Here is a 9,695-nt window from a genome sequence, read left to right as displayed (position 1 = left end):
AACATTTGCATATGTCAGAGTAAAGAGCATTTCCACCAGCCTTCCCTGTTCTCCAGAGACAACCCTGGGGCCTCGCAAGTATTGGCAGAATTTTAGCAGACGGTGAAATGACACACACATGTACACTCCCACTGCATGTGTGTGTATGGTGAATGTGTGTGTGTGTGTACACGTGAACACAGATATCTATGATCTGTTGGGTTGATGATGCTGGCAGTGAGGCAAGGTGGGGAGGAGAGAAAAAAAAAGTGTTGAGAAAGAGGAAAGCGGAGAGATATTTAATCTAAATGTAACCTTTCAGTGACATTTCTTTCTGCAGTAGCCATCTAGCTAGTGAATGATGCAGCTATTCTTGGGTTAACACCTTAAGAGAATTTTTTGATTGAAAATGTGGATTCTTTTCAAGAAAATAGGGAAAGCTACATATTTAGATGCAAGCCATTCAGGCCAAAGGCACAGCAGGCTAGGCCTTATTGGGTATGAATGTGCCAATGACAGCCTTGTCCTGTCAAGCCTTTGCTGTAATTAATTACACACGCCCTTCGAGATTTCAACAGAAATGAAGCTCTGAGGGTTTCCTGGGGACGATCCACAAAAGCCACAAAGCAGATCTCTTTGACACAGACTGAAACATCAGGTAGTAAGGGGTTCCCTCGGCTTGATTCATGGGAAATAAAAGGAAAAATAACTTAATTTTGGTATTTGTGACAGGCAAGGCCTAAAAATCTGCAAAGGCTCCACAGGCAACAATCTGGTTTCCTCCTTTTCCATGAATGATGCGCTGGGAAGGCCGAGCCGGAAGAAATAAAAAACAACAACCCTTCATTCAAAGTAGTTCCTTGGAGGAGCAAGGTCAGAGGGGTGAGAAGGATGGGAACATGTGACCCAGAGGACACACAAAAGCCAGGGAGGGGGCAGGGTGGGAGGGCTGTCACTGCCACCCCCCCGCCCCAGCTCTCCCCACCAAAGCCAGGGTCACAGTGTCAAGTTCTCCCCTAAGATCTCCTTTTACTCTCAGGAAAAAAATTTTTTTTCTACTTGACATCTATTTTTAAAGATATTTTTCCCCCTATAGTGTACATACTCAGGTCAAAAAGTTCACTCAGGGACTTCCCTGGTGGTCCAGTGGTTGAGATTTCACCTTCCAATGCAGGGGGTGCAGGTTCAATCCCCGGTCAGGGAGTTAAGATCCCACATGGCTCGGGGCCAAAAATCCAAAACATAAAACAGAAGCAATATTGTAACAAATTCAATGAACACTTTAAAAATGGTCTACATCAAAAAAAAAATCTTAAAAATATAAAAGTTCACTCAGTCCACTTTCAAAATGCCCCTGTGGTGCCCCTGTCTGAGCAGCTGACACAGGCGCTGGGGGCCAGGGTTTCGAACCTGCCCAAACTTACTTTGCAATAGTACAGAGTAAGAAAGGGCCAAGCAAGGGATGGGGCCGGGGAGGGAAAAGCACTGACTCCTGGGCAGAGAGAGGCAGGAGTGTCTGAGGCCAGCTGCTACCTCAAGTATTTCAGCATCAAAAGCTGATCCAGCTGGAGTTACGGGAGCTCCATGTAACTAACTAGCATTTTCTCTTTTCTTCCTGGCTAATGGCGTGTGTGTGTGTGTGTGTGTGTGTGTGTGTGTGAGAGAGAGAGAGAGAGAGAGAGAGAGAGAGAGAGAAGATCCACTCAAAGTCCTGTCAAGAAACAACCGAGGGACTTCCCTAGCAGTCCAGTGGTTAGGACTCCATGCTTCCACTACAGGGGGCACAGACAGGTTAACTGAGAGGTGAAACAAGATGTTTTCTAGCCAAGAGGAGAATACACATAGATGTGTGTGTGTGTGTGTGTGTGTGTGTGTGTGTGTATGAAATGGGTATTTGTGTCCCTCAAACATATATTTCTCAATTATTTTGTGAAGAAATTGAGAGTAGGAAATAAAACAGAGCGTTAATATTCACTTCTCATTTTCAGCCCGAGGAGTTCATTGGGCCTGAGCAGGTCTGAGTCTATTACTTAGATTGGGCTTGTTATTCGTTTCTCCATTTATATCCATTTATTGCATGTATATTTATTTTCTTTATGAAAATCATCGTTTCTATGTACAGCAGAATATCCATGTTTAGTTCTCCCTCAGTTCCCCTCATTCTTTTTTCTGAATATTGAAAAATCTCCTTTTCAGAAAAAAGTTGATTAGACTTGTTTACTGGGTGAAAAAAATCCATTCTCCAAGTGTAAAATGAATTAGTAGGAAAGGAGCTTTTTGGAAAAAATAGAATTATTGAATCTAGATTGGCGTGACATATATTATACTGCAGTTTACTCTGAAGAGAGAGATGAGATATGGATGACATCATTCTAACAGAAAATCTCTCTGGAAAAATAGTTTCCTGCTTTGAAAGAATTTTAACAAACGGTATTTTAGATGTAAGATTGAATCACATTGTAGGTCAAAAACAATTAAACATCCACAATTTCAATGACTGATTCGAATACAAGAGGACTGAGAAAAGCGTCATGATTTTTTTTACTTAAATACAAAAAGTTCCGCTTGAATTGTACATTTAAAATGGGTGAATCTTATGGCATATAAATTACATCTCAATGTTGTAAATTAAATGTTTGTGTACCCTCCAAAATTCATGTCAAAACCCTATGCTTCAGTGTGGCCTTTGGGAGGTAATTAGGATTAGACGAGGCCATGAGGATGAAGTCTTCACGAGTGGGATTAGTGCCCTAATAAGAGTGGGGAGAGAGCTTGCTTCCCTCTCTGCTCCCTGCCATGTGAAAATACGAGAAGGTAGCTATCACAACCTGGAAGAATTCAACCATGCTAGCACCCTGATCTCGGACTTTCGACCAGGGAGAAATAAATTTCTATGGTTTACAGGCCATCCAGTTTATGATACTTTGTTATATAGCAGCCCAAATGGACTAAGACATGCGATAAAGCTGTTACAAATACTATTGAGTTATTTATTCATAACTATTTGCAAAGCACTAACCCATTTTTTATAGGTAGGAGATCTACTGAGGGTCCATGAAGCTCTATGAGTTATCTAACTTATCCAGAGAAGGGGAGAAAAACAAGCCACAATGAAAAGCCCAGACCTTGCTCCTCTTGGCTCAGTCCCCTACCTCACAGACTTGAGTGTAAAAGGGCCCAATCTATTGCCAGCATTTGCAGTTCTCCAGGACAGGAGGATAATTAAGCCAAGGTCACAGAAGTTTGTAGAAAAAGAGCCAGAAACCAAAGTCCACCGTCTCAACTGCTTCTTTCTCCATGGTAAGTTAACTATTAACTTGAGACCAAACAGGGACTTCGTCTTTTTCTCTGAGGCTTCCCTCTTCTACTGTGACACACCTGCTTCTCCCTACCCCACCTCCTAGCCCACCCTGGAAAGTGTTATCAGACAACAGCCTCCCTGTGGAAGTTCACCTCAACCCAAAGGGTCCATGCTGGGAGATAGGAAGAAAAACAGAATTGGCAGTAACACTCTGAAAGTCTCTTGGGTGCTGTCCAGCATGCCACCCGCTAGCATGCTTTCCTGGTAGCAGATGGATCCACTAAACCTACAGGAAGCCCTCTGAGAGGTGCTTCTCAAATTTGAATCCGCAGCGGATCTAAAATGCAGGTTCTGATCCTTTAGGTCTGGGCTGAGCTCTGAGAGTCTGTATTTCTCGCAAGATCTCGGGAAATGCTGATGCTGCTTGAGCAGGTACCACACTAAGCAGTGAGTTTTTGAACAGCACTGCTCAGAAGAAATGTAAGGCAAGGCAAAAACGTGAGCCCCGCAGACAATTTTAAATTTTCTGGTAGCTACATTAAAAAAGTAAAAAGAGGGACTTTCCTGGCAGTCCAGTGGTTAAGACTCCATGCTTCCACTGCAGGGGACCCGGGTTCGATCCCTGGTTGGGGAACTAAGATCTCACATGCCACTGCGGTGCGACCAAAAGAAAAAAAAAGTAAAAAGAAGCCGATGAAATTAATTTTAATACTACATTTTTAATACATTTAATAAAAATGAACTTATTTACAAAAGAGAAACAGACTTAGAGAACGAACTTATGGTTACTGGGGGAAGGGTTGGGGGGATAGTTAGGGAGTGTGGGATCGACATGTACACACTGCTGTATTTAAAATGGATAACCAACAAGGACCTACTGCATAGCACAGAGATGTCTGCTCAATGAAACGACCTATATGGGAAACATTTAGGTTTCCCACTGAAACAACATAAATGGGAAACAACCTAAATGGGAAAAGAATTTGAAAAAGAATAGGTACATGAATATGTATAACTGAATCACTTTGCTGTACACCTGAAACTAACACAACATTGTTAATCAACTATACTCCAATATAAAATAAAAAGTTTAAAAAAATTTTAATACTACCTTTTTATTTAACCCAATAGTTCAGAATGTCATCAAAACTAATGTAAGAATTTATTTTTGAGGTGTTTTACATTCTTTTTTTCATATTAAGTATTTGAAATCTGGTATGTATTTTACACTTACAGCACATCTCAATTCCAACAAGCTGTTTTAAGGGCTCGGTAGCCCCATATGACCAGTGGCCACTGTTACAGGACAGCTCTAGGGACCTCCTCACGCGGCCCTGTAATGCCTGGCCAGGCACCCCACAAGCAGCAAATGCTAAGGGGAATTATTCCCATTCTACTCTATTCTTTCCTGGTGAGAGGTCTGCTAAGAGTTCCTGGAGACTCAGAAAAGGAGACAAGAAATGTCTTGTCTTTTAGGGAGGGGCATGATTCCAAGAGAGGAAGGAGGGCATTTGCATTTGGGAACCTAGCAAGGACATAGGAAGTTCAGGGTGGCCAAGTGTGGTGGGTGAGAGGCAAGGAAGAGGCCCCAGAGCTCCTGAGCTGCTCGCCGGTCCCTGACTCTTCGCCACCCATCACTGACCTGGTGCTGCATTGGTCCCTGCCCCAGACTCTGAAGTCACGGCCAAACTCACCAACCTATGACTTGAATTTAGTGCCAAAATCAAAGAGGGTAAGAAAGAAATTAAAGAAGTATAAAATAAAGAGAAAAAGGAAAGTGAGACAAGTGGGAGATAAAAGAACCCCAAGGAAAAGAAAAACTCCTCTAAACACTTAACCTCTATTTACTTTCTCACTTCCTCACTCTTAGTTCCCAGACTACACACAAAAAGATAAATTTTGGAGACTTTTTTTCCTGCCTTAGCCTAGAAACAGGAGGAGGCTTGAAGCTACAGCATTTAGCTTTTACAAAACAAGCATGAGAGTATCCTTCGTGACTCTTCTACAGAATTGGCTTCTGGAAGTCATAGAACTGGAGGACCATCGACTTCAAACTCCCTTCAAGGCAGGAATTCTTTCAGAAACAAGGACAGCCAGCCAGCTCTTCCATGAGAACTTCCAGAAAGAGTTCACTACCTCCATAAGACATCCTTTTCCATTTTTAAGAAATGTTACAAAATTGTTTCTATCAAGTGGAAATTTACCTCCATTTAATGTTCATCCACTCATCCAAGTCCTATTTTCTGTAACTACGCAAAATATATGTCATCCTTATCCTTTAAATAATTGAAGACAGATGTTCTGGTGTGCTTGTCCTAGATCTCTTCCTGTTCAGGTCTGCCAACAGTTTTATATCAATCTGAGACCAATATATATAATATTATAATTGTCCAGAAAGAGAATTAGTTTAGTAAATTATAGTCCTTCCATACAATGGATTATTATGCAGCCATTTAAAAATGATGATGGAGATGTAGATTTATTGACATTGAAAGATTTTTACCATATGTTAAATGATTAAAAAGCAGGCCAGAAAACCATATGTATAGTAGGATCCCATTTTAAAAATACATATGTAAGTATAGATAAACAAAGAGAAAAGTCTAGGAGAATACACACTAAAATATCACAGAGGTTATTTATGGGTGAAGGTGTTATAGATATTTTTATCTTTTTGCTTAACAGCATTTTCTCATTCTTTTACAGGAACATGTGGTACTTGTATAGTACAGTTAAATAATGTTTTCTGTAAATAAATTGTAACCAGTCTTCATAGCAGATAAGGATCAGTGACAAATCATTCATCATTCATTTATTCATTCAATGAATGAATGTCTACTATATGTCAGACACTGTTCTAGGTGCTGGAAGACAACAGTGAACAAGACAGAAATCCCTGCACTTCTGGAACCGACATTCTAATGAAGAAGACAGATATCAAAAAAGAAATAAGAAAAATATATAACATATTAGTAGTAACAAGTGGTCTGGAATAAAAATAAAACAGTCAAAGGGTAGCAAGTGTATGGGAGGTTGAAATTTTAGATAAGATTATCAGGGAAAGCCTCACAGAGAAGGTGCTAATTGAGTGAAGACCAGAAGTAGGTACAAGGATGTGCCAAGGTGTGTGTGGAAAGAGAGTCAAGGGAGAGTAAGTACAAAGACCCTGAGGCAGGAGCATGGCCCACATTCAGAAACTATCAAAGAGCCCAGCAGAGCTGGAGTGGAGGGAGCTGGGGAGAAGGAGACAAGGTCAGAGAGGAAACAAAGGCCAGATCAGCGGGGCTTCGCATCACTCTAAGATGGGCAGCCCACGGAGGTTTCTGAGCAGAGGGCTCACGTGATCTGACTTGTGTTTTAACAGAATCACTCTGGCTGCTGCTGTTGAGACTAGACTGAAGTGGGTAAGACCAAAAGCAGGGTGACCAGGTGGCCTCTGGAATCATCCAAGCAAGAGATGACAGTGGCTTGGACCACCATGGTAACCGGGTGGTTAATCAGATTAACCAATTGTTAGTGACCAGAGTATATTTTGAGAGTAGAAGCCTCAGGACTAGCTGACGGGCTAGACGTGGGGTATAAAAGACAGAAAGGAGCGCGGAGGTTTTGAGGAGGAACGATTGCAGTGATTGTATTTGAGATGGGGAAGATTGGGGAAGGGGCAGACAGGGTTAGAAGTCAGGAGCTCAGCTTTGAACATTCAATCTGAAAACCTCTTGGTGGTTTTCACCAAGTGGAGGTATCAAGAAGATAAATGTTTCTGGAGACAAAAGGAAAGACGCTGGATAGAGATATGTTAACGAAACAAAATTCAACTGAGAGACAAAAAACATTCAACTGAGAACATTTGAAAGATCTTACCGGCTTCAGGCATTGATTCATGAATCAGGCAGCCTCTAGTCTAGCAGATAGAAAGGAACCCCAAGGAGCTGTACAAAATGAAAAACTTTTATAGGCAGAAGGGTGCAAGAACAAGAAAGTCAGGCAAAAATCGGATCGATTATCACAAGGTTACCTTCCCTTTCGGCAGGGGCCTATCAGGTAGATTATCTAACTGGTGTTGATCAGGGGATTCCCGACTGACTGGTTCAAGGTTCCATCTCTGGGAAAATCAAAACCTTAATTAAGCTAAATCTCGGTTTTGGTGACATGGGGCTTCACATAAGCAACTCCCTTTGGGGTCCGTTGTTCTTAATAGACATAAAGCAGGAGCTGTCAACAGATGGGACTTAAAGGTATGAGACCGCAGGAGATGACAAGACTGTCAGTGTAGGGAGAAGAGCTGCAGGTCTGAGCCCTGGTGCACCCGACGTTATAAGTTCAGGGAGAAGAGGAAGATCCAGAGGGAGACTGAGAAGCAGCTGAGTGGAGAAGGAAAAAAGATGGAGAAACTCTAGCATCCTAAAAACTAACTGAAAAAAGAGATTGAAGATGGAGGGAGTGGTCAACTGTGTCAAGGGCTGCTGCTAGGATAAGTGAAGGGAGGAACGAGGGTGACCTTGGGATTCAGCGACACAGAGTTGTGAGTGAGCTTGGCCAGAGCAGTTCTGGTGGGGCAGTCAGGGCTGGAAGCAGTGGTGAAAATCTCCTAGGAGTAGGATCAAGAGAGGCTGGGAGGAGAGAAACTGGAGACAGCTTTCTGGGAGCTTTGCTCTAAAGTGAAGAAAAATAGAATCATAACTAGAGAGGAGGAATCCAGAGAGGGTTTTTTGTTTTGTTTTTTCTGAGATGTGAAACATAACAGCATGTTTGTCTGTAAGTGGAAATGATCCAGTAGAAACAATAGGGAAGAGAAGGGGAAATTACCGGTGCAGTGTTTTGGGTAGATGAATAGGTATGGGATCCAAGCACCAGTGGAAAGCGAAGCCCTTGCTAGAGGCTCAGGCTCATCCTCCACGGTACCAAGACAGAAGGAGGAAATGGGAACAGATGCATCTACCAATAAGTAGGTATATTGTAGGAGCGTGTAGGGTTGGTCTCTGATTGCTTTAATTTTCTTAGTGAAACAGGAGGCAAAGGATATCTGCTCAAGGTGAGGATGAGGTGTGAGGTGAGGTTGGAGGAAAGAGGAGAAAGTGTGAACCTATCATCTAGGAGAGGGAGAAGAGTAAAGGGATTACGGTAGGCACACTTGAATTCAGTGACCATAACATCATGTTTGAGGCCTCTGATTTATAATTCCTTTTTTTTTTTTTTTTTTGCGGTACGCAGGCCTCTCACTGTTGTGGCCTCTTCTGTTGCGGACCACAGGCTCCGGATAAGCAGGCTCAGCGGCCATGGCTCACGGGCCCAGTCACTCCGCGGCATGTGGGATCTTCCCAGACCGGGGCACAAACATGTGTCCCCTGCATCGGCAGGCGGACTCAACCACTGCACCACCAAGGAAGCCCCTACAATTCCTTTTTAAAGAGTAACTAGGAATCAGTCAATGGAAATATTGACTTCACTACTAAAATCACAGAGCCCTAGACTTTTTGAATTGGAGGATACTTTAAATACTATCATTTAGCTTCTTTCTTTCAAAGAGAAAAACATAGGAGACCAGGGAAGTTAAGATGTTTACTAAACGAGGTCCCTAAACAAGTTAGTGGCAGAACTCAGATCCTTATGGAGGGGAAGAGAATAAATAATTGAGTGGTACAGACTACAGACTACACATTAATAGCTGGAATGTATATAACACTTCCTTGCTAGAGATGTACAATAATGGCATGGGCTACCTGAGAGGGAGTGAAGGTTAAAAGACATCTTTTAAGTGTTGTGAAGGATGGTTCATGCATTACAGAGTTAGTCTAAATTACCCTTCCAATTCCAATGTTCTACCCTTCAGGTGAAATGTTCAAGAGTGCTGTGCATAAGAAAAAGCATACCAGGGGCAGCATTAGGGCTACTAGGGTAACTAAGGCCCACAGCTCATTTAGCAAGCCTCCTCCCCTAAAGTCTTCAATTACGACTTTTGAAATGGCAGAGCTGACTGAAGTTCCTTATCTCCCCTGCCTGTGCTACGGTACCTGTGCTTATCCAGCAGGAAACGTCTATAAAGCAAGTAGCCAGAGGAAGAGGTAGGAGACCTAAGATGCTTGAATATTAACAGGACAGATAATGAGTCCTTGAATAATCGATGCACTTAGGCTCCAAGGCTGTTATTCTGACAAACATTCCTAATGGTGCTAAAACTAATCCAAAGATTTCCCAGTGCCAATCAATGAATGGACCACAAGTTTGCTCCAAAGGAAGTGTACAGAAATGACGATTATGTTGCTATTCTAATAAATAGGAATTGCCACAGGAGAGAAGTTGCCTTTAAACAAAATCTGGGGAAGTTTCCTTCAATCTAGTTTGTTTCATAGCATGTTCGTAGTTTTTAAATTTTTCTACAGCATGTTGGAAAAGAATTGGGGGAATGATAAGGACA

Source organism: Phocoena sinus, chromosome 7, assembly GCF_008692025.1.
Source record: "Phocoena sinus isolate mPhoSin1 chromosome 7, mPhoSin1.pri, whole genome shotgun sequence".
Taxonomy (NCBI): Eukaryota; Metazoa; Chordata; class Mammalia; order Artiodactyla; family Phocoenidae; genus Phocoena; species Phocoena sinus.
This window is presented reverse-complemented; position numbering follows the sequence as displayed.